The following is a 15,032-nucleotide window of genomic DNA, read 5'->3' as shown; positions in this document are numbered from 1 at the left end:
GAACGAAGGGCGCTAAAAAATGCCCAAATTTTGAATTAGGGTAGCTGCTGTGGTCTTGCAAATGTTTATGAATGTTTAGCCTTCGAAAAGGTTCCCGGCGAGGACAGAAAAAAATTTGGCGAGCGCGAAACAGAATAATTCGGAGAGTGAAGCGATAGGGGCGGGACAGGGTAGCCTGTAGACTTATATTTTTGATGTGCCTATCCGCTGTTTGTGATAAGCCTGCAACAAATCAATCAATAAGGTAATTAGACCTGTCAAGAAGCTACATTTTCTGTACTGGCAAACAGATCTAATCGACCTAATCATTCAGCCAGGCCCGGCGGAAGTAACATGTTCACGGAATATTTCAAATTTTGTCCCTCCAGAGCCAATATTTAGAGAGCTTAAAACATATTTTGCAATACCGAAATGAGCCTAAAGAAATTATTAGCAAATGATAGAGGTGTCATGTAGATAACAGCGGAAAGTCCGGAAACCACGCCCTTGACCACTTGAGAAAAGTTTTCATCTTTACCGGCTAAAAAACCACAAAAATTTGAAACCGTAACGGGAAAGGAAAACTTTTAGACAGAAACGGAGGGTCGCACTAGTGGGAGATAATTGACAGTACCAAATTTCAAATTTGTTTGCTTGGCGATGTCATCCCAAGCTTTGCGGGCTTGACTGCTGTTGATGCAATCGAAATTCTCGGCTCACAGGTTGAATAGCATTTTTTCTTCGTCATCTGACCATCTTTCATAAGATCGTTTTCCTGTATCTACGGGTTCAGGATCAGGAGACGATTGGGAAGACGAAAATGACGACGTTTGTGAAGCGCTTGCCTACATGGACCTGGTCGGTAGAGCGCTTTCCTGCGCAATGCTCGCATGTGAAGTGCTCGGTTGCGTTCCCCTTCCAGTCATATCATTGTAGACGGAAGCATACTGCGGGTATTCCGTGCTATCGCCGTAAAAACCTTGAAAACCTCGCTTTTCATGTTACGCTGACAATCGTTGACAGTTACCGCTGTGATTCCCATTGTTTGGCCCGACTTTTCGAAAATCTGCCTGCCCCACCCAAGTACTACGGCGTCTTTGATGTTTGCCGATTCGCAAAGTTTTTGCCAAAGCGAAAAACCTGCGGTCGCACTAGGCAAAGGCCCGCGATGACAGATTTCCACCGCAAATTAAACAAATTCTGGCAAAGATTTCCCAAGTGCGACCCATACCTATAGCACAGTCAGACGGCTCTACTCTACTTAAAATTCCTCCTCACAACAGAGCATTTTGTTTTTGTTAGACAGCACAATCAGTATCAAACTTGCTATTAATTGCCCTTAAAATAAAGACGTTTTGATCGTAATATCAGTTTCAATGCGTTTACGTAATTTCAATGTGATGTTCTGTAAAAAAGGCTTTAACAGAAAAAGAGACTCTAGCTTTCCATATTTTGCGACTCCGTTTGAACTGGCCTCTTAGGGGCATTCTTTGTTTCTGTAGGGAATCGTGAATTGATGCCGCCTCGAACAATCGTGGTGTTGAAGGAAACATGAGAGGCACACCATTGGCTACCGAGCTCCAGTTCACAGCACGAGGAAAAGGGTTTGCAAAAATTAATGAGCTAGTTACTTCTAACCATATCTTTGTTAACTAATAGAGAAAAAAACGTTAGTGAACTGAAAAACGTTTGTGAACTATTTAGTGGTTGTTTAATGCTTAAAGACCACATGCTGAATGGTATACAGGAAGTGAGTTAACCGCTTTCTCACTAACCGAAAGTGTCCCGTGACAGAGCCTCCCAACAAAAATGAAGTTACCTCTTTAACGGCTCATCGTAAGCTAATTTTAAGTGATCTCGTTGGAGGCTTCAACACATGGAAGGTTGTGCCGCGAAAGTATTTGTTATCTCTGAAGGGAGGTTTGGAAACACCAAAAGATTATTTTACTTGTAGACGACTGCTGGTAATTTTCCCAAATTATCCCAGAATCCTGATGTCTTTTCGAGAAATTCGGAGGCATTTCCACTTAGTCCCAACACGGTTATGAACAAGTGTTTGATCTCAAAAGACTTTCCTAAACTGGCGAAAACACGTCAGCTTATTAGGAGAAAAGTGTTGTCTGTCAAAATGCAATAAAGTAGGCTTAATGGAGATAAATTTGGCTTGAAACATGTAAACCTAACTTAATATTTAGAGAAGTGTTTGTGATTTCGCAAGGGAGTCCAAACTTCTTCTGAACATCTTAACTTAATTTAAAGAAGTGATGGTGATCTCGCTAGGGATTCCAAAACTTCGTAACATCTTAACTTAATTTAGAAAGGTGTTTGTGATCTCGCAAGGGATTCCAAAACTTCTTCTGAACACCTTACCTTAGTGTTTGTGATCTCGCTAGGGATTCCAAACTTTCGTAACATCTTTACATACTTTAGAAAAGTGTTTGTGATCTCGCAAGGGACTCCAAAACTTCTTCTGAACATCTTAACTTACTTTAGAGAAGTGTTTGTGATCTCACAAGGGATTCCAAAACTTCGTAACATCTTAATCTACTCTAGAAAAGTGTTTGTGATGTTGCAATGGATTCCAAAACTTCTTTTGAACATCTTAGCTTATTTTAGAGAAGTGTTTGGGATCTCGCAAGGGATTCCAAAACTTCGTAACATCTTAACTTACTTTAGAAAAGTGTTTGTGATCTCGCAAGGGATTCCAAAACTTCTTCTGAACACCTTAACTTACTTACGAGAAGTGTTTGTGATCTCACAAGAGATTCCAAAACTTTGTAACATCTTTACCTACTTTAGAAAAGTGTTTGTGATCTCGCAAGGGATTCCAAAACTTCTTCCGAACATCTTAACTTACTTTAGAGAAGTGTTTGTGATCTCACAAGGGATTCCAAAACTTCGTAACATCTTTACTTATTTAAGAAAAGTGTTTGTGATCTCGCAAGGGATTCCAAAACTTCTTCTGAACATCTTAACTTATTTGAGAGAAGTGTTTGTGATCTCGCTAGGGATTCCAAAACTTCGTAACATCTTAACTTACTTTAGAAAAGTGTTTGTGATCTCGCAAGAGATTCCTAATCTTCTTCTGAGCATCTTAACTTATTTTAGAGAAGTGTTTGTGATCTCGCAAGGGATTCCAAAACTTCGTAACATCTTAACTTGCTTTAGAAAAGTGTTTGTGATCTCGCAAGAGATTCCTAATCTTCTTCTGCGCATCTTAACTTATTTTAGAGAAGTGTTTGTGATCTCGCAAGGGATTCCAAAACTTCGTAACATCTTAACTTGCTTTAGAAAAGTGTTTGTGATCTCGCAAGAGATTCCTAATCTTCTTCTGAGCATCTTAACTTATTTTAGAGAAGTGTTTGTGATCTCGCAAGGGATTCCAAAACTTCGTAACATCTTAACTTGCTTTAGAAAAGTGTTTGTGATCTCGCAAGAGATTCCTAATCTTCTTCTGAGCATCTTAACATATTTTAGAGAAGTGTTTGTGATCTCACAAGAGATTCCAAAACTTCGTAACATCTTAACTTACTTTAGAAAAGTGTTTGTGATCTCGCAAGGGATTCCAAAACTTCTTCTAAACATCTTAACTTACTCTAGAGAAGTGTTTGTGATCTCGCAAGGGATTCCAAAACTTCGTAACATCTTTACTTACTTTAGAAAAGTGTTTGTGATCTCGCAAGGGATTCCAAAACTTCTTCTGAACACCTTATCTTAGTGTTTGTGATCTCGCTAGGGATTCCAAACTTTCGTAACATCTTTACATACTTTAGAAAAGTGTTTGTGATCTCGCAAGGGACTCCAAAACTTCTTCTGAACATCTTAACTTACTTTAGAGAAGTGTTTGTGATCTCACAAGGGATTCCAAAACTTCGTAACATCTTAATCTACTCTAGAAAAGTGTTTGTGATGTTGCAATGGATTCCAAAACTTCTTTTGAACATCTTAGCTTATTTTAGAGAAGTGTTTGTGATCTCGCAAGGGATTCCAAAACTTCGTAACATCTTAACTTACTTTAGAAAAGTGTTTGTGATCTCGCAAGGGATTCCAAAACTTCTTCTGAACACCTTAGCTTATTTTAGAGAAGTGTTTGGGATCTCGCAAGGGATTCCAAAACTTCGTAACATCTTAACTTACTTTAGAAAAGTGTTTGTGATCTCGCAAGGGATTCCAAAACTTCTTCTGAACACCTTAACTTACTTACGAGAAGTGTTTGTGATCTCACAAGGGATTCCAAAACTTTGTAACATCTTTACCTACTTTAGAAAAGTGTTTGTGATCTCGCAAGGGATTCCAAAACTTCTTCCGAACATCTTAACTTACTTTAGAGAAGTGTTTGTGATCTCACAAGGGATTCCAAAACTTCGTAACATCTTTACTTATTTAAGAAAAGTGTTTGTGATTTCGCAAGGGATTCCAAAACTTCTTCTGAACATCTTAACTTATTTGAGAGAAGTGTTTGTGATCTCGCTAGGGATTCCAAAACTTCGTAACATCTTAACTTACTTTAGAAAAGTGTTTGTGATCTCGCAAGAGATTCCTAATCTTCTTCTTAACATCTTAACTTATTTTAGAGAAGTGTTTGTGATCTCGCAAGGGATTCCAAAACTTCGTAACATCTTAACTTGCTTTAGAAAAGTGTTTGTGATCTCGCAAGAGATTCCTAATCTTCTTCTGAGCATCTTAACTTATTTTAGAGAAGTGTTTGTGATCTCACAAGAGATTCCAAAACTTCGTAACATCTTAACTTGCTTTAGAAAAGTGTTTGTGATCTCGCAAGGGATTCCAAAACTTCTTCTAAACATCTTAACTTACTCTAGAGAAGTGTTTGTGATCTCGCAAGGGATTCCAAAACTTCGTAACATCTTTACTTACTTTAGAAAAGTGTTTGTGATCGCGCAAGGGATTCCAAAACTTCTTCTGAACATCTTAACTTATTTGAGAGAAGTGTTTGTGATCTCGCTAGGGATTCCAAAACTTCGTAACATCTTAACTTACTTTAGAAAAGTGTTTGTGATCTCGCAAGAGATTCCTAATCTTCTTCTTAACATCTTAACTTATTTTAGAGAAGTGTTTGTGATCTCGCAAGGGATTCCAAAACTTCGTAACATCTTAACTTGCTTTAGAAAAGTGTTTGTGATCTCGCAAGAGATTCCTAATCTTCTTCTGAGCATCTTAACTTATTTTAGAGAAGTGTTTGTGATCTCACAAGAGATTCCAAAACTTCGTAACATCTTAACTTGCTTTAGAAAAGTGTTTGTGATCTCGCAAGGGATTCCAAAACTTCTTCTAAACATCTTAACTTACTCTAGAGAAGTGTTTGTGATCTCGCAAGGGATTCCAAAACTTCGTAACATCTTAACTTACTTTAGAAAAGTGTTTGTGATCTCGCAAGGGATTCCAAAACTTCGTAACACCCTTACTTACCTTAGAAAAGTGTTTGTGATCTCGCAAGGGATTCCAAAACTTCTTCTGAACACCTTAACGTATTTTAGAGAAGTGTTTGTGATCTCGCAAGGGATTCCAAAACTTCGTAACATCTTTACTTACTTTGGAAAAGTGTTTGTGATCTCGCAAGGGATTCCAAAACTTCTTCTGTACACCTTACCTTAATTTAGAGAAGTGTTTGTGATCTCGCAAGGGATTCCAAAACTTCGTAACATCTTAACTTACTTCAGAAAAGTGTTTGTGATCTCGCAAGGGATTCCAAAACTTCTTCTGAACATCGTAACTTACTTTAGAGAAGTGTTTGTGATCTCGCAAGGGATTCCAAAACTTCGTAACGTCTTTACTTACTTTAGAAAAGTGTTTGTGATCTCGCAAGGGACTCCAAAACTTCTTCTGAACATCTTAACTTACTTTAGAGAAGTGTTTGTGATCTCACAAGGGATTCCAAAACTTCGTAACATCTTAATCTACTCTAGAAAAGTGTTTGTGATGTTGCAATGGATTCCAAAACTTCTTCTGAACATCTTAACTTATTTTAGAGAAGTGTTTGTGATCTCGCTAAGGATTCCAAAACTTCGTAACATCTTAACTTACTTTAGAAAAGTGTTTGTGATCTCGCAAGGGATTCCAAAACTTCTTCTGAACACCTTAACGTATTTTAGAGAAGTGTTTGGGATCTCGCAAGGGATTCCAAAACTTCGTAACATCTTAACTTACTTAAGAAAAGTGTTTGTGATCTCGCAAGGGATTCCAAAACTTCTTCTGCACACCTTACCTTAATGTAGAGAAGTGTTTGTGATCTCGCAAGGGATTCCAAAACTTCTTCTGAACGTCGTAACTTACTTTAGAGAAGTGTTTGTGATCTCGCAAGGGATTCCAAAACTTCGTAAAATCTTTACGTACTTTAGAAAAGTGTTTGTGATCTCGCAAGGGATTCCAAAACTTCTTCTAAATACCTTAACGTATTTTAGAGAAGTGTTTGTGATCTCGCAAGGGATTCCAAAACGTCTTCTGAACATCGTAACTTACTTTAGAGAAGTGTTTGTGATCTCGCACGGAATTTCAAAACTTCGTAACATCTTTACTTACTTCAGAAAAGTGTTTGTGATCTCGCAAGGGATTCCAAAACTTCTTCTGAACATCGTAACTTACTTTAGAGAAGTGTTTGTGATCTCGCAAGGGATTCCAAAACTTCGTAACATCTTTACTTACTTTAGAAAAGTGTTTGTGATCTCGCAAGGGATTCCAAAACTTCTTTTGAACATCTTAACTTATATTAGAGAAGTGTTTGTGATCTCGCAAGGGATTCCAAAACTCCTACAGTTTATTTAACTAGATGAATGCTGTAACAAGGTTTCCGAAATTCGCTACCTATACTAAGAGAAATACTTCAAAACTCTCTTTGGTTCTCCTGAGGGTTCCTTGAACATCGTAGTTTGTTATTCAACTGTATGAGTGTTTTTAATTTATGAAAGTTTCCTAATCATTCTCCGCAGGTTCTAGAGTGAAACGTGGAGTACTTTGTTGGTGTTTTGCTGAACAAATTGCGTTTCAGGTATGATATAGGCTAGCTTTCCTGCAATTTGAAAAGGGAAAAAAAGGGACTTCCTTCCATATAGAGGTGTTTTTTTAACAGTTAGACAGGAGTTTTTTTATGGAGGGAAGAGTGTTTTTTTTAGTTTTATTAGGCAATTTCAAAGATAAAGGTACAAGACTGTCAATTTTTCCTTTTGAAGGTCAAAAAAGTCAATACCATTTTTCAAGATAAAGATCAACGCGCGCATGCTAATTGTTGTTCCTTTCCTTTTTACACAGGTTGAAAGAGAGAGTTGACTGTGAGACCATTTTGCGTCAACACTGTAATTCAGGTAGGTAATTCACCTCATACAGTAACGTTAAGGACTGCAAAAAGATTCTAAGGAAAGCTTTTTTTAACAGCTCAGTTTCACGAAAATAAGTAGACATATGGTCAGCTTCATATTACTAATTTCTGGTAGAAATGCTAACGTCGGACGTGGTGATGGTTGTTGAGCATCTGACATAAGCAGTTAGAAGAAGTGTTATGCAAATGGCAACTGGAATTATGCAGTTTACAAGCGTCGAGGTCAAGATAGTGCCTTCCTGGCAAACGTTTTGTTTAGTAAAGCATATTAAATAATTAGTAGCGTTTAAGACAGATATAATTAATCAGTAGCAAGATTCAGTTTTCTGTCAGAAACTCGAAAGCCTCCAGTAGAAAAGATCCAATGCAAAACTGGCAGCCTAAATGTATGTCGCCCAGAAGAAACACTTCCCTAAAGGAATTAAAACTATTTACCTTGAAGATTAGGACAAAATAAATCACTGTGTTGAGTTTTCAGGCTATCTTCTTCTCTAATTGGAGATCACAATTACATATACCTTATCAAAAAAGTGAAAACGAGGCTATGTAGGCCAGAGTCGTTTTATTCCTTTATAATCCGTTAAATAAGTCTCTACTTTGTAACCTTTAAACCAAAAAACGCCAAAGCGTTTTAGTATTTTGTTCCATTTGCTTTTTTAGTGTGATCACGTTATAAGAAACGTGACCAGACAACAGAAGGCATTGGTAGCCATTTTTGCATATGGTCAGTTAGAAAAATAGATCGTTAGATGATGTTGTAGAGGGACCCTGTTTGGGCAAGAATGCACTTTTTTTAGTGCATCTGCTAACGAGGATTAGGATGTTTTGGATAATAGATTCTGGGTACGATTTCTCACAAGTGCCGCTAACACTTGACTCGGAGCTGCAGTTGGGATTATAAGAAGATATATGGTCTTTCATATATTCACTTGTAGTTGGGACTATGGTTGAAGGGGCAGGTGGACCAGAGCAGTTTTGTTTTCTCACAATTCTTTCAAAATTTGCAAATGAATGAACTATTAATATTGCTCTGGCCCGAGAATGAAAACTACTTCAAAATGTCTGCTAGTTTTTCGCAATGTTGAGTTTTTCTATTTGTAGCTAGCAAGGGGCAATTAATACAGTCTGGATTATAGATTCTGAGGAACAGGTACGATTTCTCATAAGTGCCACCAATACTTAAAGATATACTCGGGGCTGTCAAAAACTTATGCCGTTAAGCTTGAAGGGGGCAGGTACACCAGAGCAGTTTAAAAACTGGAATGTGCGAGCTCGAGGTTCATTTCCAGCCCTTGTTCCTCCCATTATGGACTGAGAGGAAAAATTCAATTACAATTTACAAATTAGTAGAGCTAACTCTAAGTATTGAACAGATCCGAGCATAAAATCCACTATAGTACATTTCAAATTATCTACCAGTTTCAAAAGGTAACTAAGGCAGTCTGAACCTGGGTCCGTTGCGGTATTGGTTTCCTAAAAACGCTGACAGCCCTAAACAGCAGTGGCAGTTAAGCAATTAATTTATCGTAAGTTTTACTTTTCTAGGTATCGCTCATTTTATGGCAAAATAAATGGTTTCTATAGATTTTTTTACAACAAACATCTAATTCTATTGGATTTTACTTTTTTTATGCATGCTACATCTCCATTGAAGCCTGTATACATTTAGAAGAAAAAATGCAATCTACTTTGCATTTTTCATTAACAGCTGAATGGAGCAATGAGTTCTTGTAGTCTTAGTGGCCTTGGACACAGTTCAGTTATGATACATTCAGCGACAATTGTTTCGCGGAGGGCTATAAATTACTGCTAGATGAATTATTGCATGGATGGAGAACTGTCCTAATCTTACTGCCATTCAATGATAATTGTAGTGTTTCCTTTTTGAGGTAAGTAAAATTTTTGTTTTTTCATGTTCACTAGTTAATTTAGTTATAAATTAACTAGTTATAATTAATTGATTAATTATAACTGAGTCAAATTAATTAATTGATTAATTAATTAGATTCAACGGAATTTTAATTTAATTAACTCAATTGATTAAATTAAAATTGAATTAAAAAAGTTATTTATACTCTTCCTGGCTGGCGCAAAAAGTAATGTAAAAATTGCTGGGAAAACCAGCGTTTCTTAAGTTGTGCTGGCTGGGAAAAAGCATCCCCCAAACGGTTCCTGGCTGGCGACTTCATTTAGCTATCTTCTACTAGCTGGCGGTGCGGAGCGGATATTATTCTCCCACGGTTGTTAATTATTAACTATTTATCTCTTATTGGATGTCAATTAATACTTTCGAGCAACAACAAGTCAATTTAAAAATTTTTCCCGTTGAGCACTCCTGAATAGCAGGCAAGTAACTATTTTTAAAAAAAGGCCAACCACTTTAAGTTTAAAACAAGACATGTTTCGATCGTTCAACGATCATCTTCAGTTGTGAATTCAATTCAATAATACAAGCAATGGCGTATAAGTTTAACCGTGATACAATTCAAAATTTCGAAAAATTAACGTACAAATTTAAAAAGCTCGAGACATGGAATAACACTTGCGTGAGCACTCCACTTAATACAAGGAAGAAAATTGTAAAAAATAGAAATAATTACAATGATTATAACACAGAATGTTATGAAAAAACAAAAATATATCAAATGAACCGATACTAAACAAATACATGTACATAAAGAATAATATCAGAACAAGAGAGTTAAGTCAGCATATTTCAGCTGCTTATTTAAAGTGGGATTCTCCCATTTGATGTGCATTGCTTCCTTCAACATAAGTTGTAGTTTCTTGGGTGCACAATCCACGATGGAAAAGCAGTTCTTATTAGCTAAACACCGCCATGCCTGGGATTGTTGCAAATCCTCATATACGTGCGAGTTCCTGTCCCTGCTCAGATGCTCACGAACGCGCGTCGAGAGATGTCGGCTAGTCTCGCCGATGTAACAGGCATTACATCCTGCACACGAAAACTTGTATCTTACGACTTAAATGCATCTTTTTGTATCTTACGACGTAAATTTACATCATACAAGAGACAATAAGATAACAAATACAAGAAAATCTGGAAGGAGACTGAATAAACTCTTCTTACAAACTGAAAACAAACCTAATGCATTCAGCTTGAAAGTTTGTTTGCCAACGCACAGCTAAGTAACGTCAGCTTAAAGCATGAAAGAACAACTATTGACAACCTGGAGGGTATGAATTGAGTCGGCTTCATTGAAATCGTCATCTAACTAAACTCAGTTTATAAGATAAATTTGTGTACAAGACTTAACAAATGATATATGCGTGGGCTGTATATTCAGAGTGACAAGCTGTTTAAGGATGTACTGATTATTTTTCGGTTAAAGTCAAAAGGAAAATTGAAACTAGAAAAAAATAACTTTACTTTTCTTATACTTTTTTTCATTGTACAACATAGTTTGTACAGCGACAATCTCCACACGAGAGTATTGAAACTTATTTACTTAAAACACAATACAGACCTTTTTATCACTAATCACTGTTTGTTTAGGTTCTGAACATAAGAGTTTTCAGTAAAACAATGTTCTAACAATGTAGAAGTCCTACTTTAACAACCGGTGAACTAAAATGTTCCTCTGACAATTAAATGCAAATGAAAAAAAAAATGTAAATCGTTACTATTCGTTTATATCGTGTATTTGTCACGTTATTTCAGTTGCTAACCAAAGTTTTTCACTATATCTATAATCACATTTAGAATCGTCCAATAAAACATCTATTGACAGAGGCTAATCATAAGGATTACAAATACATTTTTACCGGTGAGAAATTATCGAGAGGATACATCAGAACTTTATTTCCTTGAGGTCCTCAGGTAATGCATTTTCTTGCAGCTATACATGTTGGACAACCTAAAAGCATATTCATAACTACAAATGTCAAGGTAGAGCCACGATGTCTCTCTGATGATTGAAGGAGCCAAATATATCAATTATTTTCAGTAACGCAAGATCGCATCGATAATTGCGTAACTTCACTGATTTGCTCTTCACTGAGTTTAAGAAAATACTTTAGTGTGGCGCTCGCGCAAATGGACGCTGACTATAAGCCTCTATCGAGTTGCTACAAAAGTAAAGTTTTCAATGCAAATCTTATTTTTATAAGGTTTGCATTGAAAACAACACAAAATACACCTGTACACCTTACAAAGACGATTTTTCACTTCTGCACATGTGTAAAGCAAATTGCGATCTTCAATTTAAGTTTTATCATAGTTAGTGGTAACTATGGTTTTACATTGTTATATTTGTAGACTTACCTTCCTTTAATTTGAATACCTTTGAATACCTTGAAAGCTTGTAGAGAACTTGATTTTCTTTGGTTCGATTCTCAACTTTTTGATTAGATCAAAAACAGGGTAAAACTTTGATGAACTGGCACACGAGGCGACGAATAAACTAAATGTACCGGTATTGCTAAGCTTTGATGGCAAAGATTGCGCTTTGAATACTTTAAATAATATGCTCTAAAGATCCTTTTGTTTATCAGCACAATCGCGTCTTTTGCCCTGAAGTTATTCTTTCCGGCGCCATGCTTTCGGTCGCTTCTAACTTTCCCGTCACAGAACACATGTGTAAACTGAAGCAAATATGCCATTCAGTGAAAGTGAACAATGATCATCGCAGTTATTAAATTTTCCAATTTAAGCAATTGGAAAGAAGAAGCCTGAAAAAATCAGGGCTTCAACAGGATTCGAACCCGTGACCTTCGCGATACCGGTGCGATGCTCTACCAACTGAGCTATGAAGCCACACATTGGGAGCGAGCTCAATTTAATTGAGTTCATATCTTCCCGTGAGGAATTAAATTATTATATGAACTCAATTAAATTGACCTCGCTCCCAATGTGTGGCTTCATAGCTCAGTTGGTTGAGCATCGCACCGGTATCGCGAAGGTCACGGGTTCGAATCCCGTTGAAGCCCTGATTTTTTCAGGCTTCTTCTTTCCAATTGCTTAAATTGGAAAATTTAATAACTGCGATGATCATTCCTCACTTTCATCTACAACCGCAGTTCATATATGAATTATTTCATATAAACTTCACATCATGCCATTCAGTCTTCACCCAAAACAAACAACCGACCATGCGCAGCTTTTGAATGAAAAGGGAATCAAAAAGCAATGCAAGCTGTCCACGTGGTAATGTGATGAACTTGAACGTGTTTTGGAAAGTGGTTATTTGCATGAATAAACAATACGAAAAGAATAACGCATGGAGATTGGAAGAAAAGACTCACACCAGGACAAATTGTAGTCTTGTTAGTTGCATGAATTCCATTTCAAAGACTTTTATTGATGTTTCTTAACATGACTGATGATGCAGAATTTTCTTAATAAATGGACAAGTCATGTTCTGCATCAAAAGATGTGGTCAAGCATATCCAAGAACAAAACAAATGCGCATTTATACTTTTTTAATCCATACGAACCAGAGGTACACGGTGAACAAGTAATATCATCAGAATTTGTAAATACAGTAAAAACCCGCGTGTAAGAACTGCTACAATTTATGAAGTCTGGCAAACTAGGTTCTTGTATTTTGGGGTAGTTATTGGCAATTTAGGCTCTTAAAGTAGGTTATTAATTAGAAGGAGATATAAAATTGTGATAACAGGTTTTTGGCCGCTTAAGTTGTTGTCCTTGTTACAACAATCCAGAGGGAAACACGCTTGCAGCGACGGAGTTTGTCAGACTCCTAGAGGACTCGCGATCTGTTACAGCAAAACAATCCGACGGGAAACAGAGAATACGCAGTATTTGGGTCCAACAGTAGAGTTTAATCCACTAACGTACTCAGAACGTAACCAGAATGTAACCAATACGGGATAGTGGTATCCGGCGTCCCACCACTGGGGGCGTAACCGAAGAACAATTTTCAAGACGCCTGTATTTATGCTAGACTCTAAACAAGTGATCTAATATTCCGTTTAGTAAACCTAAACCCCTATTGGCTGCCAATGAGCTCATTGTTGTTCTAGGCTATTCCATCATAGGCAGTCAGTTATCCTGCTCGTAAATATTAACTACTTACAACTTCAGGTAGTTCTCACTACAAGGTGTTACACGATAATACAGATAGACAGATGGTTACCATGATTATTGGACTTTCACTTGACTGCTAACTGTCGGCTTTTTTATGGTTATGAATATCGTCAAATTCTCCCCTCACAAAATAAATAAACTTGGGTGTGGTCCCTAAATATTCTCTTAGTTGCTCACAACTGTATTATGTACATGTATTTTCTTGCGATTTAAACTTGCAATCTCAAAGTCACACTCCTCGGTTAAAATGTTTATCATAATTTAACTGTAACCAAAATAAAAGAACCTGTTTTATCTTGCTTAGCTAAGCAGGTTCTTACAGCTGTTTCGACAAAGGTTGTCCCGCAAAAGTGTGAAAGCGAACGCGGCAATGCCGATTGGTCATATTGTGGGTAGCAAGAGTTTGGCGTTGCTTGATTGAGGTTGACGGTGTCGAGCAGGAAGGAAGGATAAATTATGAATACTGTGATGGGAGAAGAGGCCCTTTGCAGGTAAGTCATCACGTGACCTATTTTTCATAAAATTATGGGCCATAACTTAACGAATGCCAGAAATGGAAAAAGCAGGTCGAAAATATCAAAATGGCCAATTTTGAGACCCCATCATCAAAGAATGAGATTTTATGACGGTCTGAATTTTTAAAAGAATCAGAAGATTTGTATGGAAAAAGTTGTTGGAGAGCAAGGCCTTGCTCTCCAGCAACATTTTCCATACAAATCCTCTAAATTTTCCGAAAATTTAAACTGTCGTATAAACTTACTCTTTAATTCCTGGGGCCTCAAACTTGGCCATTTTGGTACTTTCGATGCGCTCTTTCCATTTCTGCCATTCTTTAAATTATAGCCCATAATATAAAAATTTTCTAGGAAAATTTGGTCACGTGACCCCAGCTGCAAAGGGCCTATTTGCCGATATTCGTAAACATGAAAAAGCCAACAATTAGCAGTTAAGTGAAAGTCTAGTAACCATGGTAACCACCTGTCTATCTGCATTATCGTGTAACACCTCGTAGTGAGAACTACCTGAAGTTGTAAGTAGTTAATATTTACGAGCAGAATAACTGACTACCTATGATGGAATAGCCTAGAACAACAATGAGTTCATTGGCAGCCAATACGGGTTTAGGATTACAAGACGAAAATACAGGCCCCGGTTGTTTGAAAGCCGATTAAAATAACCCGAGGTTAGCGGTCATTCCGCGATTAAATTTCTTATTCCCAGGGAAACTAATCGGGGGATAAAATGGTGTTCCTGGAAACAGATTTAATCTTCGATTAACTATCCTTCGATTAAACTCCAATTAAGCCGGTGAAACCGGTCTGTGGTGGGAGAAAATGATGTAGCACTAGGGGAGGGAAGGGATAATTATGGCGGCTCCTACAAAATTGTTGTTGAATAAAAGGAAAAAGAAAGCCCAATTTTTATGTCAACTGCATTTGCTTTCTATAAGATCCAATAAAAATGCTGAAATTAAAAAGAGTGGTGATAAAAAATCTGTGCAAGATAAACGCTGGGCGAAGTTAACCACTTGAAAACGCTTACCGGTCTAATTTTCAGCCTGACTTGTTTGCAGTTTTTTACAATTTAGAAATTTAAAATAACTTCTATTCGGATGGGCTAATAAAGTAAGTTTGGCTAGGGGAAAATTATAGA

At 37.1% G+C, this 15,032-nt stretch overlaps 1 long non-coding RNA gene across 1 annotated transcript in view; it reads left to right on the top strand.

Moving 5' to 3' along the window:
* LOC145502458 (uncharacterized) overlaps nucleotides 1–7,267 on the top strand; it is a 10,770-nt gene extending 3,503 nt beyond the window's left edge. Inside the window, exons 2-4 of the long non-coding RNA XR_014051322.1 lie at nucleotides 1,482–1,583; nucleotides 6,924–6,982; nucleotides 7,243–7,267. This is a non-coding gene — a long non-coding RNA (uncharacterized LOC145502458). The remainder of the gene's footprint in view (nucleotides 1–1,481; nucleotides 1,584–6,923; nucleotides 6,983–7,242) is intronic.
* Nucleotides 7,268–15,032: the final 7,765 nt, after the last annotated feature.

This window comes from Orbicella franksi, chromosome 1, assembly GCF_964199315.1.
Source record: "Orbicella franksi chromosome 1, jaOrbFran1.1, whole genome shotgun sequence".
Taxonomy (NCBI): domain Eukaryota; kingdom Metazoa; phylum Cnidaria; class Anthozoa; order Scleractinia; family Merulinidae; genus Orbicella; species Orbicella franksi.
This window is presented reverse-complemented; position numbering and strand designations above follow the sequence as displayed.